The sequence below is a fragment of the Lepus europaeus genome, chromosome 5 (genome assembly GCF_033115175.1).
Source record: "Lepus europaeus isolate LE1 chromosome 5, mLepTim1.pri, whole genome shotgun sequence".
In the NCBI taxonomy this organism is placed as follows: domain Eukaryota; kingdom Metazoa; phylum Chordata; class Mammalia; order Lagomorpha; family Leporidae; genus Lepus; species Lepus europaeus.
In genome coordinates this window covers 145,772,052-145,796,284 of record NC_084831.1, presented here as the reverse complement: position 1 = coordinate 145,796,284, position 24,233 = coordinate 145,772,052, and the positions used below count along the sequence as shown (strand labels likewise).

General features: G+C 40.7%; 1 pseudogene; it reads right to left on the bottom strand.

Annotated features, from left to right (window-relative positions):
• Positions 1-423: 423 nt before the first annotated feature.
• LOC133761236 (small nucleolar RNA U3) lies at positions 424-507 on the bottom strand (annotated as a pseudogene).
• Positions 508-24,233: the final 23,726 nt, after the last annotated feature.

Here is a 24,233-nt window from a genome sequence, read left to right as displayed (position 1 = left end):
CAGAATACAAATACCTCATGTTCTTCAAATGTAGAAGCCAAAAAAAAATCCAACCAGCCAAACAAAATACATCAACCTGAACACAGAATGGTGATTTCTAGAGGCTATGAAGAAGGTATGGAGGGTGGGCAGAGGGAGTCTGGATAGTGGTTACCAAATCAGACCGAGATCAAAGGAATAATAACCTAGTGTTGTGCAGCATAGTGGAGAGACTGCAGCTAACAATAATCTACTAGATATTGTAAGAACAAACAGAAGGAGGAAGCTCCATGCCTCTAATCACGAAGAAATGTTAGAGAAGGGGAAATGTTGATGACCCTGTTTTGATCAGTATAAATTGTATACATGAACTTAAATATTTCTCTGTAGCAAATATGTATAATTGTTGCTAATAAATTTTTAAAAAGATAGTTAAAGAACAAATCTGTTTAAAAAGAGATGGATAGTATTTTGATGGTATCTTATTTAGTAGCAAACTATAGAAATGATCCTTGAAAGTATAGTCTTGATGATATCTTATTTAGATTAATTAATGAAGTTAAAAATTTTGTTTTGTTTAAAGAATAAAATTTCAGGCCAATGCCGCGGCTCAATAGGCTAATCCTCTGCCTGCGGCACTGGCACACCGGGTTCTAGTCCTGGTTGGGGCACCGGATTCTGTCCTGATTGCTTCTCTTCCAGTCCAGCTCTCTGCTGTGGCCCAGGAGTGCAGTGGAGGATGGCCCAAGTGCTTGGGCCCTGCACCCACATGGGAGACCAGGATAAGCACCTGGCTCCTGGCTTCGGATCAGTGCAGTATGCCAGCTACAGTGGCTACTGGGGGGAGGGGGTGAACCAATGGAAAAGGAAGACCTTTTTGTCTCTCTCACTGTCCACTCTGCCTGTCAAAAAAAAAAAGAGTACATCTTCATGCATTTAGTAGATAGATATTTGGGAACATAGTGATTCTTTCCCCTACCTCCCTCCCACACATATTCATGCCTTTCTTCCTCCTCCCTTTCCTTTCCCTTCCTTATTTTTTACAGAGATCAATTTTCAGTTAATTTTTATACTCATAAGATTAACCCCACACTAGGAAGAGAGTTCACTGATAAGCATGAAGAAAAAAGGAGAAAAGAACCAAACAAACAAGAACAACATTATTCCTCTATAGTCAAGGTAAGGGTTGTTCAAAATCATTTCATCTCAAAGCGTCAGTTTAATTCCTATAGATTACACTTTTTAAAAAGATTTATTTATTTATTTGAAAGGCAGAGTTACAGAGAGGCAAAGGTAGAGAGGCAGAGAGGTAGAGAGAGGTCTTCCATCCAATGGTTGACTCCCCAGATGGCCGCATCGGCCAGAGCTGTGTTGATCCAAAGCCAGGAGCCAGGAGCTTCCTCCAGATCTCCCACGCAGGTCCAGGGGCCCAAGGACTTGCAACATCTTCTACGCTTTCCCAGGCCATAGCAGAGAGACAGACCATAAGTGGAGCAGTTGGGACTCAAACTGGCACCCATTTAGGATGATGGCACTGCAGGCCTTGCATTTACTGCTACACCACAACACCAGCCCCTTACAGATTACATTTTAATTACTCTATTATTTACTACAGATCAGAGAGACCATATGATATTTGTCTTTCTGTGAGTGGCTTATTTCACTAAGTATAATGGGTTTCATTTGCATCCACTTTTTTCTCTTTTTTCTTTTTTAACTTTCATTTTGTAAATATAAATTTCCAAAGTACAGCTTTTGGTTTATAGTGGCTTTTTGCCCCCCATAATTTTCCTCCCACCCGCACCCCTCCCATCTCCCACTCCCTCTCCCATTCCATTCACATCAAGATTCATTTTCAATTATCTTTATATACAGAAGATCAATTTAGTATATATTAAGTAAAGATTTCATCAGTTTGCACCCACACAGAACATATAGTGTAAAATACTGTTTCAGTACTAGCTATAGCATTAATTCACATTGACCATCACATAAAGCATGGAGATCCTACATGAGGAGTAAGTGCACAGTGACTCCTGTTGTTGACTTAGCAAATTGACACTCTCATTTATGGCATCAGTAATCTCCCTAGGCTCTTGTCATGAGTTGCCAAGGCTATGGAAGCCTTTTGAGTTCGCTGACTTTGATCTTATTTAGACAAGGTCATAGTCAAAGTGGAAGTTCTCTCCTCCCTTCAGAGAAAGGTACCTCCTTCTTTGATGGCACGTTCTCTCTACTGGGATCTCACTTGCAGAGACCTTTTGTTTAGGTTTTTTTCCAGAGTGTCCTGGCTTTCCATGACTAAAATACTCTTGTGGGCTCTTCAGCCAGATCCGAATGCCTTAAGGGCTGATTCTGAGGCCAAAGTGCTGTTTAGGACGTCTGCCATTCTATGAGTCTGCTGTGTATCCCACTTCCCATGTTGGATCGTTCTCTCCCTTTTTAATTCTATCAGTTATGTGATCCCTTTGACTCTTAGACCTATCAGAATGCTCAATTGTGAACAGAAATTGATCACTTGGACTAGTGAGATGGCATTGGTACATGCAACCTTGATGGGATTGAATTGGAATCCCCTGGCACATTTCTAACTCTACCATTTGGGGCAAGTCAGCTCGCGCATGTCCCAAACTGTACATTTCCTCCCTCTCTGATTCCCACTCTTATATTTAACAGAGATCACTTTTCAGTTAAATTTGAACACCTAAGAATAATTGTGTATTAATTACAGAGTTCAACCAATAGTATTAAGTAGAACAGAAAAAATACTAAAAGGGATACAGTATTAAATTGTACATCAACAGTCAGGACAACGGCTGATCAAGTCACTGTTTCTCATAGAGTCAACTTCACTTCACCAGGTTTCCTTTTTGGTGCTCAGTTGTCACCGATCAGGGAGAACATATGATATTTATCCCTTTGGGACTGGCTTAATTCACTCACCATGATATGTTCCAGATTCCTCCATTTTGTTGCAAATGACTGGATTTCATTGTTTTTTTTTTTTACTGCTGTATAGTATTCTATAGAGTACATGTCCCATAATTACTTTATCCAGTCTACTGTTGACGGGCATTTGGCTTGGTTCCAGGTCTTAGCTACTGTGAATTGAGCTGCAATAAACATTAAGGTGCAGACAGCTTTTTTGTTTGCCAATTCAATTTCCTTTGGATAAATTCCAAGGAGTGGGATGGCTGGGTTGTACGGTAGGGTTATATTCAGGTTTCTGAGGAATCTCCAGACTGACTTCCTTAGTGGCTTAACTAGTTTACATTCTCACCAACAGTGGCTTAGTGTCCCTTTTCCCCCACATCCTCGACAGCATCTGTTGTTGGTAGATTTCTGTATGTGAGCCATTCTAACCGGGATGAGGTGAAATTTCATTGTGGTTTTCATTTGCATATCCCTGATTGCTAGTGATCTTGAACAGTTTTTCATGTGTCTGTTGGCCATTTGGATTTCCTCTTTTTTTCTTTTTTTTTTAACTTTTATTTAATGAATATAAATGTCCAATGTACAGCTTATGGATTACAACAGCTTCCCCTTCTGAAACTTCCCTCCCACTTGCAACCCTCCCCTCTCCCGCTCCCTCTCCCCTTCCATTCACATCAAGATTCATTTTCAATTCTCTTTATATACAGATCAGTTTAGTATATATTAAGTAAAGATTTCAACAGTTTGCACCCGCATAGAAACACAAAATGAAACATAATGTTTGAGTACTAGTTATAGCAATAATCAAAATTTACAGCACATTAAGGACAGAGATCCCACATGAGGAGCAAGGGCACAGTGACTCCTGTTGTTGACCCAACAAATTGACACTCTAGTTTATTTTTTATTTTTAGTCTTTTTTTAAAAATTTTTTTAATGAATATAAATTTCCAGTGTATAGCTTATGGATTACAATGGCTTCCCCCTCCCATAACTTCCCTCCCACCCACAACCCTCCCCTCTCCCGCTCCCTCTCCCTTTCCATTCACATCAAGATTCATTTTCAAATCTCTTTATATACAGAAGATCAATTTAGTATAAAGATTGCAACAGTTTGCACCCACATAAAAACACAAAGTGAAACATACTGTTTGAGTACTAGTTATAGCATTAAATCAAAATGTACAGCACATTAAGGACAGAGATCCCACATGAGGAGCAAGTGCACAGTGGCTCTTGTTGTTGACCCAACAAATTGACACTCTAGTTTATGGAGCCAGTAACCACCCTAGGCTGTCGTCATGAGTTGCCAAGGCTATGGAAGCCTTCCAAGTTCGCCGACTCTGATCATATTTAGACAAGGTCATAAAAGACAGAGTTAGGATAGTAACCAATGATCCTAAGAGTGGCATTTACCAGGTTTGAACAATTATACAGCATTAAGTGGGGAAGAGGACCATCAGTACACACAGGTTGGGAGTAGAGCCACTGGAGGTAGAGTAGAGGTTATGATTACAAAGGAATGAGGCCCAAGTGCACTAGACAGGGTCTAGAACAAAGGACAGAGTCATTATTAGATGTGCTAAGAAAGGTACTGTCTAAGCTACAATTAAGTTTTCTGATTGAGAGGCAAATAGAACCTGACAGAAGAGGCTTGATAATAATCTGGTGGGCTTTAGGCCTTATAAATTCAGAGGCCCAGACCTATCTATCTCTTCACATGGGGTACATCCTAAGGGAGGTGTGAACCTCCTAGGGGAAGGCACTCTGTTGACTTTCATTACTTGGCTGGCCTGGGAGGAGAGCTGGCCAGGTAAAGGCAGGTGGCATCTCTAACAAGAAATTTACAGTTCTGCCTGCAATGTTGCTGACCCTACTTGGCCATCACCACAGCTGCAGTGGTCACTTTGGAAGTTGGGCTGAGTGAAGGGCTTTTCAGCTTAGAGCCGATAAGATCTGTGGCTCTGACCTGGGCATCCTTCGACTCCAGGGCAGGTCCATTTCCAGTGATCCAACTCTTGGCAGAGCTGCCAGGGCTCTTCACAAGCTGACTTCTGCTGAAGCCCAGGCTTACCACATTGAAAGCCACTGCAGTGGACTGGCCTGTTGGGTCTCCTTGAGGGCAGATCACTGTACAGATCAGCCATTAATAGGCCTGCCACCCATTGCTTCTGATGCCTAGCTTTCTTTTCCTCCTGGTTTGTGTTAAAGCAGACCAGAGGATGCAAGTCAAGGGAGTGCCCGTGTCCCATCTCTAATCTTCGGTGGCCTGAACTACAAGTCTATAGTCACAGGCATGTTCTGTAGTAGTTTTTCTAAGGTAGACAATGCCCATGAGGAAAATTATATTCTCACTTAAAAACTTTCTTTCCCTTTGGTCTGAAAGGGAGGTTTTTTCTACTTACTGTTTACTTCGCTGATGGCAAAGTGAATCTAGCTATGAGATTATTATTTAAGTTCTTATTTTGCCTATGCTATTACAGAAAAATGTTAGCCATCTCTTTTATAACGCCTAAAGATTAAATTGTGCGTCCTACAGATTCCTTCATAATAGAATTAGTTTCCTACCTTGAGGAGAATAGAGAAATGAAAGAACAAGTTGGGCTTAGAATAGAGAAATGAGGGAGCATGTCCTAGATCACTGGCTGACAATAGCAATATCACGTGAATACTTAGCAAACCGTTTCAACCATTAGATAACAACTAAAGAAAACATTTACCAGAAGGTCCAATGCCTTCTATAAATTTTAAGAATCATGTATTTGAAAACACCTCTGAAATATCTAACATGGTGTAGTTTGTTTAACCAGTAAACTTAAGCACAACCATCTAAAATGTTTTTAGTTTCTTTCTACCAACAAGTCTAAAACATATGAAACACAGATTCAGGTCCCACAAATTAAAATGTATCTTTGATTAATTTTTGCAGCTTAAATGTATGGACAATCTTATCTATAATCCAATTAAAATAAAACTCTTAATAAAATTTTCCCATGTGGACATACAATATGTACACACATATAACGTAGCATAATAGACCAATATAGCAATTTTAATAATAGCTTTTAAAAATTTAACTCTTTTTGTAGATTGCCAATTGATTTGAATTGCTTTTTGTTTTTAGTAACCTCAGTTAACCATACTTTCTCTCAGTTGGTACTGTTAATACATTATTGGCTTCATCTGTTTACAGAGCCATCCCAAAGTACTGAATACAATAGAAGTGGCTGGAAAAAGTCCATAGGAACCTATAGGAGGACAGATAAACACAGAACCAACAACGCTTTAGTTTTATGAGCAGCAAATCATATATAACTGTGGATGACAGAAGACTTTAAGTTGCCAGGTTTAAAATTATAAACTCATCAACCAACAAGAGGCACTTTCTTACTTCACAGTATTTTTGAAAGCGCCTGTAGGATTTTACAAGTATTTAACCCTTTAGGCCTCTGGGGCTTTCTCATTAAGATAACTATCATGTCTAGTAACACAAGATCATTAGACTTTTTAATTCTCAAACATTTGTATTCATAGCATTTTCCATTATAGAAACTTAAAGTTTAGTACCACATCACATCTTGACAGTACTTCTAATATAATCCAAATAGCCTGATTAGTTGGTGTCTCTATAAGATGAGAGACATAGGTCCTTCGATTTTTTCAGTTGGGCCCAAACTGGAAAAACCAAAGTCCAAGATTTACTGGAAATTTTAGAGTCCAGATTGTATGAAACTTTGATTTTTTGAATGCCGTTCAAGAATGCCAAGAAGGCTCAAAATCCAAAATATCTGGTTGAAATAAGATTCCTTAAAATCATGACATAACATAGACCAAATTTGATCACTGTTACAAGGTGATTATTCAAATCTTTGAAAATAAGCACATATTTCAATAACCCATAGCTCTTAATAAAAATTCAGCTGTTTTTGAACAATTAGCATTTAACAGACATCAAGAGAACATAATAGATTACTTTAACACATTGCTTTAACAGAGAATCAGAGTTTAATTCTATGTCAAAGAGAAATTAAACTTCCTGTGATCTTTTGCTGTGAGGTTTCCTTCCTTTACCTTCTTTCATATTGATGACCATGTTTCTGTGTTTCTGTGTGTAACACATCTTTAAGCATCTTTTGCAGGGCAGGACAAGTGGCAACAAATTCTTTCAGTTTCTTTTTGCTATGAAAAGTCTTAATTTCACCTTCATTCACAAATGAGAGCTTTGCAGGATATAATATTCTGGGCTGGCAGTTTTTCTCTCTTAGTACCTGGGCTATGTCTCGCCATTCCCTTCTAGCTTGTAGGGTTTCTGATGAGAAGTCAGCTGTGAGTCTAATTGGAGATCATCTGAGGGTAATCTGATGTTTCTCTCTTGCACATTTCAGAATCTTTTCTTTATGTTTCACTGTGGTGAGTTTGATTACAATGTGTCGTGGTGAGGATCTCTTTTGGTCATGTTTATTAGGGGTTCTATAAGCTTCCTGTACTAAGATGCCTCTGTCCTTCTCCAAACCTGGGAAATTTTCTGCTAGTATCTCACTAAAAAGGCCTTCTAATCCTTTCTCCCTTTCCATGCCTTCAGGAACTCCTAGAACCCGAATGTTGGGTTTTTTAATAGTATCCTGTAGATTTCCGAGAATAATTTTTAGATTTCTAATTTCCTCTTTTCTTTGGTTTGCCTGTTTCCTTTCCTGTTCTCTGTCTTCTAAGTCTGATATTCTCTCTTCTGCTTCGCCCACTCTGTTTTTAAGGCTCTCTAATGTGTTTGTCATTTGATCTATTGAATTCTTCATTTCATTATGATTTCTCGTCACTATCACAGTTTCTTATTCCACTAGTTGTTTCATTTCATTTTGATTCCTCCTTAATATTTCATTTTCATGAGAGAGATTTTCTATCTTGTCCATTAAGGATTTCTGTAGTTCAAGAATTTGTTTTTGAGAACTTCTTAATGTTCTTATCAATTTTTTGAGATCCGCTTCTTGCATTTCTTCTATCTCATCATCTTCATAATCTTGCATTGGGGTGTCTTTTTCATTTGGGGGCACCATAGTGTCTTCCTTGTTCTTGTTACCTCAGTTTTTGCGTTTGCTGTTTGGCATGTTGGAGATATTTGGTTTCTTCACTGTGGTGTTTTTCTTGTTATACTATGGCTGTGTTAAGTGGACTGTCTGCTTTTGATGGAGCCTTAGAGGCTTGAGATGGGTGTGGCCTGAGAGCTCTGTTTGGTTCCTCAGGGTTGAGGGTGTGCCAAAGGTGACACTCCCAGGTTAGGCGTGGTAAATCTCTCTTTCATTCTTTTTTTTTATTCAAAAGGGAAGTAATTCCACACAGCTGAATGGAATTGGAGGTAGTTAGCAGGTGAATGATATACCCACAGGAGCCTGAGATCAGAAGCTCTTTCCCAAGGACCACACAGGGAATCTCTGCTGCCCTCAGTGTGGGCTCCAATTCTCCTGCAGTCTCCCACTGGGTTGCCAAGTTAGATCCATCTCCTGTTACTTCACCCCCCCCCCCAGAGTCAGGTTATTCTGCTAGGCTCAGGGCCGGTGCAGACCTGAGGTCGCCCTTCTTATGTTCGTATGTCCAAAATGACGCCTGCTCTTTGTTTTGCTCACCTTTGAGAGGTGAGCGGAGAGATAGAAACTCGTGTCTGTATCAGTCACTTTTTTCTCTCTCTTCTAGTTGAGCCTGGTGAAAATTTCCCCACAGCGTTTCAAGCCTCGTTCCCTCTAGTCTCCTCTTTCCGCTTGCCCGCCAGTGTCTCGGGCTATTGAGGTTCAGCTCACCTCACGTTCCAGCGCTGGTGTGTTGATTCTGCCGCTGGTGTCCCAAGCTTGGTCTCCCATGCTCTCCACACAGGTCCACTGTGAATCACTAGTTCCGGAAGAGTTTCCTCTGCTGTTTATTCCCCTACTCTTCCTTGAACCAACAGTATCTCCGCTTTTATTAAACTGTCTCTTCCCGGACTATCAGTGTGCTCCCTTCCTATTCCACCATCTTGCCACTCTCTCATGACTTGGATTTCCTCTTTTGAAAAATGTCTATTGAGGTCCTTGGCCCATCTCTTGAGTGGGTTGTTTTGTTTTCTTATTGTGGAGTTTCTTGATCTCTTTGTAGATTCTGGTTATTAACCCTTTATCTGTTGCATAGTTTGCAAATTTTTTTTCCCATTCTTTGGTTGCCTCTTCACTTTCCTGTTTCTTTTGCAGTACAGAAACTTCTCAATTTGATGCAATCCCAAATGTTAATTTTGGCTTTGACTGCCTGTGCTTCTGGGGTCTTTTCCAAGAAGTCTTTGCCAGTACCTACATCTTTCAGGGTTTCTCCAATGTTCTCTAATAATTTGATAGTGTCGGGTCATAGATTTAGGTCTTGAATCCACGTTGAGTGGATCTTTGTGTAAGGTGAAAGGTAGGGGTCTTGCTTGTTTAACATGTGATGGACTGAGGAAACAGATGAATAAACCCATTGACTTGAAAATTTCATAGGTGATCAACAAATGGTAGTTACAGTTCCAATGGTTAATATCTTGAATATACTATCTTTTGTGTGTTAAAACATATGATTCCTATTGTCAAGAGAATATTTTTTGTTGATCCAATAAACAAACATAGTAAAAACAGTGTTAAGTCTAGATCTCTGTGTATTACTTTAAGGTTAGTTTCTGAATGATATTTAAAGAACATAGATCTTAGTAAAAAAAAATAGGAATGCAATGATGCTGTTGCTGTGGCACAGCAGGTTAACACCCTGGTCTCAAGCACCAGCATCCCATGTGGGCACTGGTTCGAGTCCTTTGCTGCTCCATTTCTGATCCAGCTCTCTGCTATGGCCTGAGAAAGCAGAAGATGACCCAAGTCCTTGGGTCCATGCACCCACATGGGAGACCAGGAGGAAAGAAGCTCCTGACTCTGGGCTTCAGATTGGCCCAGGTCTGGCCATTGTGGCCAATTGGGGAGTGAGTCATCAGATGGAAGACCTCTCTCTCTCTCTCTCTCTCTCTCTCTCTCTCTGCCTCTCCTCTCTCTGTGTATCTCTGACTTCCAAATAAACAACAACAAAAATTTAAAAATATATTTATATATTTAAAAAGGAATGGGAATAGGAGAGGGAGGAGGAAGAAGGGTGGGAGTCCAGGTGAGATGGTGGATAGGGTGGGAAGAATCACTATATTCCTAAAGTTGTATTTATGAAATGCATGAAGTTTGTATAACTTAAATAAAAGGTTTTTTGTTAAAAAATAGTTTCCTAGGAAACTATTTTCCACTGGGACAAAAATCCTGGTTTTCTTGAACAAGATCAAAAACTAATGAAAATTACCTCTTAAGCATCTCTCTCCAAGATGGCTACATTGGGGGGAATTGTTTCTTAATAACTGGATCCATGCCAAGCAGGGACTAGTCAACCCATGTTTAGATTTCAACTTCACCAAAGTTGCTTTTGTCTACTCTAACCCATGCAGTTCATTTGGGCAGGAAATTCAGGAGGCAAGTCTTCAGAAACAGATTTGCTTCCAGTACACTGTAGCATTATACTTGGGCAATTTGAAAACACAACTTTGCAGATAGGACCATCCCTCTGTAAATTCTCAAATTATTCAACTTTAGATTCGAACAGGGCATGTCACTTAGCAGTTGTTCAAATATTATAAAGTAATAGATATTTGGGGGGATACAGGTCATTCATCCATTCTTACATAACATCACTAACTTAAATTTTCTGATCATCTAAGAACACACAGTAACAAATGCATGTTCAAATTTAGAGAACTCATATATGCATTGAAAACTGTCTGTAATGTCCATTTTTGCTATTTAAAATTAAAAATTCTAACAATGTTTTCAATTCCTCACAAAAAACTTTTGTCATTTCACTTTTCCTTGTAACAAATTGCTTGAGTCAGTTAAAAAGCTATTGTTTACCAATTTTCACTATCATTTACTTACATAAAGCTAGTCAAAAATATCCATTCAAGAAGAGCCATTTAGAGATTTTTTTCATATAATTTGAGATTAAAAACAAACAATAAAAATCCAGGTGTTGTTAAGTACTAAAGGAAGACAAATGCTTGAAGGTCTTTGAATAGCTGGCCAATTCATAAATTCTAACTCAGATGTAAAAAATAGGTTTTAAAATATGATGTGTTTATAATTTTTTTAAAAAAAGGAATAAAACGGGTATTGAAGCCAAGGAAATTTCCTGAACAATGAAGAGATTATATTTGACAAGGGCAATAACCCTCCCAAACACGTCTTTTTCTCTCATTTGCTAAAAATATACAGGCCAGGGAAAGATAGCTCATTGTTTTGATCCTAAGGGTTGTTTAAGCTTCCCAGTGTTGCCCAACACATTAAGACATATGGTAAAACTTTCCCTAAATTCCGAGGATTTATAGATCCCCCACAGCCAATGAGAATTATCCCCTAGTGCTGGTAAAATATCCTGAGATATTTAAATCCATTTTTATGTGTGTTTATTCTAAGGAATTGTTTTCCCAAATGATCTATCTCAGTTTCATTGTTTAGCATTAATATAAATACATTCATACATTAATCTCTTCTCAACAGAAGGAAATGTTTTAAACCCAGTATAGATTTTTGACAGCAACATTTTTGGCTTAAAGAGAGCAGTCACCAACACTTAGGAAATTATATTTACATGTGTATGTATGAGGTATAAGCAGTCAAGCTGTATCTCTTACTATTGCTACTTCCTTAATATAGATTTTATTAAGAATAATTTTCTTCAGTGCTGACTGGAAAAATATCTGCAGCATTTTTTTCATTTCCATTTCACTGTAAGGTCAACACACATCATTAAATAGTGATTGAAGATATTTGAAAAAGTGACTGTCATTTATCATAAATATTTGATAAACATGTCCACATCATCAATATATCATTCCACTATCATATGACAAATATTTACATAGGATTATAACATAACTGACACACAAATCTGTCGTGGCCCATTTGCAGATGTTACTCAGCATCACTATTTTTACTCCATTTTCAAAATTAGTTTCTGCTTGGTGTAACCACAATGTTAAGAAACTCAAAGTGTAGTACCTCAAACAGTAACTTATTTGAATAAAAATTTAATTGAACAGCAAATCATTTTTCATTCTGATGAACATAACACACAGGAACAGTTCTTAGGTTATTCGGTAAGAGAAAAACCAAAGACTGGAAAGAATTTAAATAGCTGTGATGGAAGTGCAACTTATTTAACTTCAACTAGGAAGCAAACAAGCTATGAAATTCCATGTTGTCATGTAAAAACACACTGACAGTTTCTGTTTCAAAAGGTCCATTTTTCAAAGAGCTTCTTTTCATATAGACACTACCCAGGAGTTTATATTAGATGGAGGGGGCAAAGAACAAAAAATGCAGGAAGATTTCTAGTAGCTCAAGCCTAAGGCTAATCTGTTGCATGTGCAGTTTCTATACTAGGAAGTAACTTGTAGGAAGCACTGCAGCTGAGAGCTAGAGAGCTGGAAACTGTTCCCCTGGGTAGGATCTCACAAATGACTCTGCTGTATTCCTTCTCCTGCCAAACACCATGGCTCAAGCTTGTACACAGCCATCGGGCCCCCAGGGCAGCTTCTTGTCCTTAGATAAGGACCCTCTGCTCCATCATTCTTCCTGAAACCTTCTGACCAGACGAACACACACAGAAGCAGCTCAACCAGGATGATTCAGCCCCTATTCTCTGCATCCCCCCCCAACACACACACACCAGTTGTCTGTGCTCCTTTGGCATTGTTAACTGAGATCATACAACTGGCCAAATTGTCAAGTTTCCCAATATACACACTCACATTTTACATCCATATTCCAACTATAGATTTACTAACATTACTTTATGTAAAATAGCTGGTACCATTTACTTTCATCCTCAGATACCATGGTAAAGACTCTGTTGATGGAAATTCAAGAGAAACTTTCTCACTCCTTAGATCTATCTATTGATTCCATGCAATATCCTACTTTGTTATGTAACACTAAAATCACCAAGCACACACTTAGTCACACAAACCCAGGGCAGGAACTCTGATTTCTACATCTACCCAATGACATGGAGGGAGATTTCCAATTCATTATAAACCAACACTCTTTAACTGCCACAAGTTACAACTATGTACTTGTTTGGACTTGAAAACAAAAGGGCCAAACCATACTACCTACAGTAAAGCTCCTCCTCACCCCAAAGAAACATAAAAATACATTATTATTCTTCCAGACCATGCATTTTACACGTCCAAACATCCTCTTGATGCTTTTAGGAACTTTACCTTTGAAGTCTGACATGTATTTCTAGTTAAAAGGTATAACCACCCCATTGCTACCCTAGCAGTGCACCCCAATTCCAGGCATCCCTGCAAACCTAATCCTCTTGATGTTAGCTTCCCATCAAAACTCATTCAGTTAGGGGTAAAGGCAAAGATCCTCCCCCGATCACATATAAAACATGTGAAAACTGGACAGGATGTGGCTTAAAAGGTTTTGTTTTGGATTCTGTAACAGAATAACATATGCTGCAGTACAATACTGCTGAGCTTCTGTGTTCCCTATTAAGAGAGCTCCCGGCAGAGTGCCTGCCATGTTTCCCAGTGACATCTATCAGCCAGTCTCAGGGAGTCCCAGCGTCACTCAGCTACTTCAGCACCGCTCTCTGAACAGCTTCTGCCACAGAGGGGTGCAGTCTTAACAGGTCTCTGGCACACCAAGTCCATTGCTCAAATAAGGGAACCGTGAGTGAACAATGCTCTTTCCTTTCATGAAAGTCAAATCATTAGGTATTAATTAACAGCAGGACAAAAGCCCCACAAATGTCGACCGAAACTTAAATAATTGGCCATCACCGGACACAAATTGAGAAGATCTGACACACTGTGTGTTATAGGCAGACGGAGCATGCCATGGTGCTGAGTTTTGTGAAAATTCAATTAACCCAACCATCTAATAGATGTATAAAGACACAGAGAGAATGCTATTAGGCCTATTAGAATTGGGGATGTGTAATCATGTTAATTTGTGGTTTGCGAAGAATACCATATAGTCACTAAACCATAGCAGGTTATCAGTAAGTTATACAGAAGCTTTAGATCACAGAAATTATTTTACGAATGGCATAAACGAAATGCTACCTCAGAAGGGTAGTGACATTTTTCAGCCGATTTCGCCAACCTGATCCTACCAGGCACCCCTGGGGCAAGCACGCTTCAATGGCCTAATGGGAAAAGGTGTGGGAAACCGGCTGCGACGCTCATCTTCCCAACTCCTTCTCCAGGGCCTTCCGCGCGCCACTCCATAATTCTGTTCAACGAAACTTTGGCATTCTCACACCCAGAGACTCACAAGGTGCACACTGCACCCATCTGCGGGACATGGAGTTCCCCACAAACTCCCGCCAGCTCCGCGGGCGACCGTCCTCCGCCTGCCGCGCTCTACACACGCACCAAGCCCCGACCATCTCCACACTCGGGGCGCCGAGGCCCAGTCCTGTCCGACCCGTCCTCCTTCCCACGAAAAAGCCCCCACGGGGCGGCCCAGCACCAGCGCCTCCTCGCCACAGCCAACTGCAAGCAACCACACGCGGAGAAAGCCACCGGCACGTTTCGGGGCCACGAGTGAAGCAACCCCCAAAAAGCTCAATTAAAAAAAGTTTCAGACCCCCCCCCCCCCCCGAGGCGCACACGTGGGCTTTTCGCCGGCAGCAGAGCCCGAGACGCGGCCAGGAGCCAGGGAGCCGCGAAGCCTCCCCCGCAACGGGGCCGCCCCCGCCCCGCCGCCGCCGCAGCCCCGCGCCCCTCGCCCGCGGAGCCCCCGGGCGGAGCAACTCACCGCACCGCTGGCACCGCACTCGGCCACCCTCTTCCTGGAGGGTCCCGCCCGTGAGGCTCGGCAGGCGGGGGCGCGCGGCCGCTGCTGTCGGTCTCCGGCTCCGTGAAGAAGATGTAGCCGCGGTCCTCCTCGCGCCTCCCGCAGGACGGGGAAGCCGGCGGCCCCAGGTCCCGGGCGCACCGGGAGCAGAGTCCTTCTCCAAGCCCGGCGTTCCCGCCCACACCTGGTGCGCCTTCCCCAGACAGGGCGCCGCCTCCTCCGCAGGCTCGCCGGGGCTGGGCGCCGGGGTCGTGGGCCGGGAGGGCACGGTCCCGTGGGCGGCGGACAGCGGGCCCTCGGCGGGCAGCCCCAGCGCCCCCGGGCCGGCGGCTGGCGGCCGGCGCTCGCCGCCCCACGCCCCTGCCTCGCCGGCCGCCGCCGCCGCGGTCCTCTCGAGCGCCCCCTGCTGCCGCCGCGGCGGGCGCACCTCTCCCCGGATCCCCCCGTGGCGCGCGGAGCCGGCCGTGCACCGAGCCCACGCCGGGCGGGACGAGCAGCACACCGACCCCCACGGGAGCCGAGTCCTCGCCGGCCGCCGCCCCCGGCGCCAGGGCCGCGGTCCCCGGCAGCACCAGCGGCGGCGGCGGGGAGCGGGCGGCGGGGCCAGGACTCCGGAGCGGCGCGGGGCCGTCGCCATCTCAGGGTGTGAGGTGCGCGCGGGCTGCCGGCTGTGGGGTCGGCCTCTGCCGCGCTCTCTGTGCTGCCTCCTTTTCCTTCTCCTCCTCCCTCTCCCCTTATTTATTTATTGGGGGTGGGGGTGGGGGTAGGAACGTTGTTTATGGGAGGAGGTGGGGAAGAAGTGGTGGAACCACAGAAAGGCGAAGAGGTATAAGGGGAGGGGAAAAAAAAAAAAGGAAAATTAAGAAAAAAGGCCGAGCAGGGACCTGCTAGGGAGCCAGGACAGCAGCGACGCGGGTGCGAGGCAGGCCGGGCTGCGGGGGCTCAGCCGGGCACGCGGGGCGCGCTGACGAGTTTCAGGTGAACTGGTGTCTTGACAGGCAGAAGGAAGCACCATGCTGTGGTAGATCAGCAATTAAACCAACTTATCACACCTTTTTCTCGTGTGTGACGCCTCTGACTCTGTGCCTCAGTCACGCCAGGCTTCCTGACACCTGTGATTTCTTCAGCCCAAACTCCTGTTCCCCGAGATTTCATCACAAATGTGCTACTGCTGAGAGGTGCTTAGCTTGAACGAAAGATTTGCTTGGTCAGGCCATGTTGTATGAGGTTCACGACACTTTAACACTTACATGCAAATCCATAAGTTTTGATATGAGGTACTGTCATCTTCATTTCCAGAATTTTTTGATTTCTCTTACAACACACTGTTCATTTAGAAGCGTGTTGTTCAGTCTCCATGTGTTTGCATACTTGAGATTCTTGAGTTGTTGGTTTTGAGCTTTAATCCATTGTGATCTGAGAAGGTAGATGGTATGGTTTTGATTTTTTTGAATTTGCTGAGACTTGCTTTATGGCCTAGTGTATGGTCTATCCTAGAGAGTCCATGCACCACTGAGAAGAATGTGTATTCTGGAACTGTGGAGTGAAAATTTCTATTGGTATCAGTTAGGTCCATTTGGTCTGTAGTGTCAATTAGCTCTGTTGTTTCCTTGATGATTTTCTCTCTGTTAGATCTATCCACTGATGAAAGTGGGATGTTGAAGTCCCCCATTACTATGTATCAGAGTCTATGTTTCCCTTTAGATCTGTTAACAGTTCTTTTAAATAGCTACTCTCTCTAATGGGGTGCATACACATTTATTATAGTCACATCTTCCTGTTGTATTGATCCTTTAATCATTACATAGTGTCTTTCTTTGTCTCTTTTAACAGTTTTGTGTTAAAGTCTATTTTGTCTGGTATTAGGATGGCTACACAGCCCTTTTTTCCCATTATTATGCAGTATCTTTTTCCATCCTTTCATTTTCAGTGTACATGTGTCTTTGTTGGTTAGCTGTGTTTCTTGTAATAAGCACATAGATGGTCTTGTTTTTTAATCCATTTGGCCAGTCTATATCTCTTAACTGGAGAGTTGAGGCCATTTACATTAAGGTAACTATTGATAAGTAACTACTTGATCCTGTCATTTTTCTGTGACTATTCCTATTGTTTACTTTGGATTTCTTTTGTAACTTTACTGGTTTTCACTGTGTTTGTATTCTTTCTTGATGATGACTTTCTTTATGTGTTTCTGTGTGTAGCACATCCTTATGAATCTTTTGTAAGGTTGAATGCATGGTGACAAATTATTTCAATTTCTGTTTGTTACAGAAGGTCTTTATTTCACCTTCATTCATAACTGAGAGCTTGGCAGGGTACAGTATTCTAGGTTGACAATTTCTTTCTCTTACTATTTGGACTATATTTTGACATCATCTTCTAGCCTGGGAGGTTTCTGATGAGAAGTCAGTTGTGAGTCTAATTGGAGATCCTCTGGTAGTAATCTGGCATTTTTCTCATGCACACTTTAGAATCTTTTCTTTATGCTTAACTGTGGAAAGTTTGAGTACAATGTGTCATGGTGAAGATCTCTTCTCATTATCTGTTAGGAGTTCTATGTGATTCCTGTACTTGGACATTTGTTTCTTTCTCCAAGTTATGGGATTTTTCTGTAATTGTTTTACTAAGTAGGTCTTCTAGTCCCTTCTCTTTTCCAAACCTTTAGAAACTCCTAAGACCCATATGCTGGACATTCTTCCAAGATTTGTCTTCTAACTCAGATATTCTTTCTTCTGTCTCATCAATTCTGTTGTTATGGATTTCCACTTCATTTTTATTTGATCAATTGAATTCATCATTCTAGTATATCATTTTGATTTCTCTTTAAAAATATCAATTTCATGGAAGAATTTTCATTCATATCATAAATGGTTTTGTTTAGTTCATGGATTTGCTTCGAATTCTTTTGAGTAAAACTATGATTAATTTTTTGAATTCTATTTCTGGTATTTCCTCAATATCTTCATCTTCACATTCTAATATTGAAATGTTGTGTACCTTTGGGGGGTCATAGTGTCTCCCTTTTTCTTGTTTTGCATTTAGTTTTAGGCATTTGTAGAATTTTTGTCCCCTCTGATGGCTTTTATCTTTGAGCTATGCCTCTGTGGCTTAGCAGATTGTCTACACATAAAGTGAATACCAAGAGGTGTGTAGTGAGTGTGGCCAAGGAGCTCTGGTCAGTGCTTCAGGATGGGGTGAGTATCCAGGGTAACACCCAGCTTGGGCATGGTAGCTCTCTTCTGGTTAACTGGATAGAGAGGAGTGGTCACCTTTGTTGATTTGACCACACCTTCTCCTCCAAGCTGAGGAATGCCCAAGTGCTAGGCCTCATTGTGTTCAACACTCATCTGTACCACCTTATGCACTACACATGATCTGCACAGTCCTTTTTGTGAGCATAGTTCTCTCTGCTATGAGCTGCTCTGGGCAGCCAAGGAGCATGGAGAGTGTGCAGCAGTACTCTGTGATTGGCCATAACCCAGCTACACTCTGCCTCCTCTCACACAGTCTCATTGTTTTCTATCTCAACTCCCAGGGCTCTTAGGGTCAAGGAGTGCCAGTGGGGCCATTCCACCCCACTAGGCTGTCCTGCCTCAAGGAGACTGAGGTGTTTCCAGAGTCACTGTCCATGTGTGTTCCAGCCTATTGGATCAAGTCCAGTCCTCCCAACCAGATTCAGTGCCAGTGAGGAACACAGATTTTTCTCTCTGGTAAGATAATTGGATAACAGTTCATGCAAAATACCCAACAACCACAGCCCTGTTTACTTCACAGTTGTGCTGGGCATGAAGGAGTGTCCTGTAGGCAGCACTTGCCTTCCATAGGGATGGCTCCTTCTCCACTCCCCACTGCTGCATGGGCACAGCTGGCATGGAAGGGACCATCTCCATAGTTTGCTCTTGAACTACTGTGGTTGACCCTGCCCACTGAGTGGAGAGTGACCCAAATAATTGCATGGTGCATGCACGTGAGCTGGAGCAGCTGCTACCTGCCCATATCCAAAAATGGCACCAGTCCTCCCACTGCCAGCTGCAGGTTGCTGTTGTAGCAGGGAGAAGGGGAGAGGGAGAAATGTGCCACTTTTACCCCCGCTCTGGGTGAGCAGTTGCCCTGCTGTCCTGCGGGATCCAGGCTGGACTTGAAAAGGTGCAGTTCACTAAGCTGTCCCTCCTGCTGCATCAACAGCAGTGCAGGCTCATGCAGTCCTACATCACCTGGCCTGCAAGGGCAGGTGCCTTCTTCCCCAGATCCAAGCTGCTGGATCTTTTGTTGTCTCATTGCACCTTGCTGTATATCGGCACTTTTTGCACAGGTCTGGGCCACTTCTGTTGCTTTAGCAAGATCTCCCACTGCATTTTCTGATGCAGCTCTGCCCTCAGAGTGTGCTTTCTCTACTTTTTTAGTATTAATTTCTCCCTGTCTCTAATCTGCCATCTTGGAACCCCTCTAAAGTTACTGGTTATTAGAATGAAAATTTTCTGATGTCATGTTACATAGGATTACTAAGGTTGTGACTCATCCATTTTCTTTATACATATTTAAGGCATCTTTACCATGTACTAAGTATCAGTCTGATGAATTAAATATGATTTCTACCTTCAAGAGATTCCAGGTAATTACAGGACACAGACAATTTAACAAGCACAATATTGATGCTAATTCACTAGAAATCTATTTCATGAGGTGTCCAATTAGTTTACTAACTTCACTTTAGTGACCCAGATGAAAGCATAAGGTCTTATGTACCACAGTAAAGTCCTTTTAATAGACTAAATACAAATTGCTCATACATGTTCCAGTGTGAGCTTTTCTTAAACCAGGCTCGTATTATTTTTGACAATTTATTTATAATTATATTATTATTTGCACTGACATTTATTCAACTTTGTAACATAAGAATAGAATATTTCTTAATGTCATTTAATCCTAAGTTCCTTTTTTTTTTCCTAATCTAATTTCCTATGAAGCAATCCCTTGGTATACCCTAAATTCAGTCAAATTGAGCTAAAGTTATTTTCTAAGCACATTACACCCTGGTGCCTTTGCTTGTGCTATTTGCTTACCCTGGAGTTCCTTTGCAGCCCATCAAAGTCCAGCTTGAGTATCATTCCATTAGCAATTCCTTTCAGTCTGTTAAACTAGAATTTTGCTTATCCATTTACTGTCTTATTCATTTAATTATTCCTTGTCTATGAGTATTTATTTACAATTCAACTTACCAATTAATTTCAGTTTCTTGAAAGCAAGAGACTGTATCTTTGTTCATCTCTCTCTCTCTCTCTCTCTCTCTCTTTCTTTCTCTCTCTCTCTCTATCTCTTTTGGTGTGCAATGCATTTGAGTATTCATCCAAATATAGTATCTTGCATGTACTTAATGAGAGGAGAATTCCAACTTTACAGAGTTTGGTGACCTAAAGAGAGAAACACATGGATCTAATAGCAAAGGCATAGTATAATCCTATGACCCAGTAAAGAGGGCAGAAATGTGGGGCAGTGGAGAGCACAGGGTGAAGGGAGACACGTGTGCCACACTGCCAAGGCATCATCATTGGGAGCACAGGTTCAGTGTAGACACCAGGGATATGAAGGACCTTGGGCCAGAATCAGTAACTAAGTATTAAAGATCCACTAGCCTGGAGAACAGGTGGGTTAGATAGGCAGTGAATGGATGGGGAAGTTAGAATTTCATAGTGGCTCTTGATGGGTGAGCCAATGGTTGTGCTAATGAGGATCAGTATGCATGATTTTAAGCTGGGAGGTGATAATTAACAACAATGTTTGGAGGAGAATAACTAAGAGTAATGCGGAATAGTGATAACCTAGAAGTAGGCTATTGGAAAAGTCTTGGTGTGAGCAATGAAGTATTATAGTGAAAAGAAGGCAACAGAAATAGAAAAGGGCTACTGTTGGCATCCCATGTTGGACTTCTGGTTCATGTCCTGCTACTCTTCTTCCAATTCAGCATCTTGCTCATGTATCTGGGATGACAGCAAAAGATGGCCAAGTACATGGACCACTGCTCCCCATGTGGGATGTTAGGAGGGAGTTCCTGGCTCCTGGTTCATCTTGTCCCAGATCTGGCTATTGTAGAAATTTAAGGAGTGAAGCAATAAATAGAAGATTGATCTATATATCCCTGTATTTCTGTTCCTTCAAATAAACAAACTATGCACTATAGCTTTGCAATATAACTTTGTCAAGAAATGTGATACTTCTAACTATGTTCTTCCCAAGCTTATTTTGACTCTGCTGGGGTCTTTTGTAGTTCTATATGAATTTTAAGATATACTTTTCAATTTCTATGGAAAATGCCATTGGAATTTTGAGAGAGATTGCATTAATCTATAGTTTGCTTTGGGTATTTATGAACACATTAATTATACAAATCCATAAATATGCGATGACTTTCTGTTTATTTGTGCTTTGTTTGGCATTTGGTAGTTTTGAGTGTAGAGATCTTTCACTTTTTCTGTTAAATTTATTCATGAGTATTTCATTATTTTGATGCTATTAGAAATGGTGTGGTTTTAATTTCATTTTAAAGATGGTTTGTTATTCGTGTACAAAAGGTTACTTTTATTTACAGGTTGATTTTTGTTTTCTTCAACTTTACTTAATTTGCTTATAAGTTCTAATAGTTTTTGGTGGAGTCTTTAGGTTTCTATATGTAAGACTTGGTATCTGCAAACTGGTACTATTTTATTTCTGGCTTCATGATTTGGATGGTTTTAATTCTTTTTATGGTCTAACTGCTCTGGAGGTCTTCCAGTAATATATTGCTTTTATTTATTTTATTTTATTTTACCAAATCTTTTAGAAAAAAATTCCAATTTTCCCTATTGATTTTTATGTTTGTTGTTTATTTGTCATAGATGGCCTCTATTGTACTGACTTAAGATACTTCTATGCTTAGTTTATTGAGAGGTTTTATTATGAATGGATTCTAAACTTTGTTAAATAATCTTCTGCCTCTGTTGAGAATATCTAGTAGATTTTATCTTTCAATCTGTTGATCTGGTGTATCACATGATTGATTTGTATATGTTGAAACAACCTTTCATTGTAGAAATAAATCCCGATTGGTAGTGGTATATAAATTTTGCTATGCTGTTAGATTCAGTTTGCCAGAATTTTGTCAAGAATTTTTGCACTAAGGACATATAAATGATTAAGAAGAACAATTTAGAAATTTTGGAGGTGATAAGTTAAATCATTGAAACAAAAAATATGATTGAGGGCTTCATGGGACAATAGATCAAGTGAAGGAATGAATTTCTTGTCTGGAGGACAAGTCTTTTGAAGTGACTCAACCATACACAAATAAAGAGAAAGGAATGAAAAAAACCTACATGAAATATGGGATACCATTACATGATCATTTATTTATATTACAGGGATTCCTAAAGGAGAAGAGAAGGAAAAAAATTGAGGGTTTGCTAAATGAAACAATATTTGAAAATTACGTAGGTCTTGAAAAGACATGGACATCAGGATACAGGTAGCTCAAAGCACCTCAAGCAGACTCAATTAAAAAAAAATCTTCTCCAAGATGCATTGTGATCAAATTGTCAAAATTAAGGGCAAGAAGAGAACCTTAAAGACAGAAAAATATCAAATTGAATATAAAGGAAAACCAATTAGAATAACAGCAGATGTCTCTGCAGAAATACAACAATCACAAGAGAGAGGGATGATATATAAATTTTCTTAAAAGAAAAAAATTCTCTGGGGCTGGTGTTGTGGAATAGCAGGTAAAGCCACTACCTTCAATACCAGCATCCCATGTGGGTGCTGGTTTGTTTCCCAGAAGCTCCACTTCTGATTCAGCTCTTTGCTAATAGCCTGGGGAAAACAGCAGAAAATGGCCCAAGTATTTGGGCCCCTGCTGCTAACCTTGGAGACTTGGAGGAGGCTCTTGGATCCTGGCTTCAGCTCAGCTCATCCCTGGCCATTGCAGCCTTCTGGGTAGTGAACCAGTGAATGGGAGTGCTCTCTGTCTATCCTTTTTATCTAACTCTGACTTTCAAATAAATAAATAAATCAAAAAATATTTCCAACCAGGAATATTATCTCCAGAGAAGTTATCCTTTGGAAGAGAAGGAGAAATTAGGTGTTTTCCTCCAGACCACCTTACAAGAAATTGTATTTCACCACCTCCAGACCAGCCTTACAGAGAATTCTGAAAGGAGTCCTACATTAGAAGTGGACAAGGAAACGTATGACACTACCAAATTCACTAACAGGCCAGAATAAATCAGTGACCAGTCAACAAAATGACAAATGTTAGTCCTTATCTATCAATACTAACCTTGAATGTAAATGGATTAAATTCTCCTACCAAAAATTTAGGTTTATACTGCTTACAAGAAGCTCACTTCATTAATAAAGATATAGATAGATTTGAAGTGAAGGGCTGGGGAAAAATACAGGCAAATGGAAACCAAAATTGAGTAGGAATAGCTATACTCATATCACATAAAACAGACTTTAAATCAAAAAGTGAAAAGATACAAAAGGAAGTTATATTGATAAAAGCTCAATTCTCCAAGAAGATGTAACAGTAATAAACATAAACAATACCAACACAAGAACACACAGACACATAGAGCAAATACTGTTAGACTTAGAGAGAGAGATTGGCACCAATACAATAACAGTGGTTGACTTCAACACCCCTCTGCTAGTAAAGAATAGATGTTCCAGACAGAAGATGAACAAAGATACATCAGACTGGAACCATCTTATTGAACAAATGGACCTGACAGAAATTTGCAGGACATTTCACCCAACAGGTACAGAATAACATTTCTCTCATTAGCACATAGAACGTTTTCTACGACAGACCAATATATTAAGCCACAACTCAAGTGTCAGTAAACTAAAAAAAATGGAAATCATATCTTGTATCTTCTCATGTCACAAAGAAATGAAATTAGAAGTCAACAAAAAAGAACAATAGAACATTTAGAAACATAATGAAATTAGTCGCATGCTACTAAGTAATCCATAGATCATAATAGAAATTAAACAGGAAATCTAAAACTTTCCTGAAATAAATGGAAATGAAAACACAACATATCAAAACCTGTGTGACACTGCAAAAGCAGAAATTAAGAGGGACATTTACAGCATTAAGAGTTTATATTAAAAAAGAGAAATGTCTCAAATAAATTATCCAACAATGTGTCTTGAAGACAGTAAAACAAGAATAAATCTAATTTAAAATTAGCAGGATATAAGAAATAATAAGGTCAGAAAATAAATAAAATTGGAACAAAGGATCAAGAAAAAATCTGGTTTTGGAGTAGATAAAACAATATATCAGATCAACAAAAAATTAAAGAGAAAAAAAAATAAAATTAGAGTTGAAAAAGAGACATTACAAGGAACACCACTTAATTGCAGTTTGTGTTAGCCTAACTAGTATTCCTT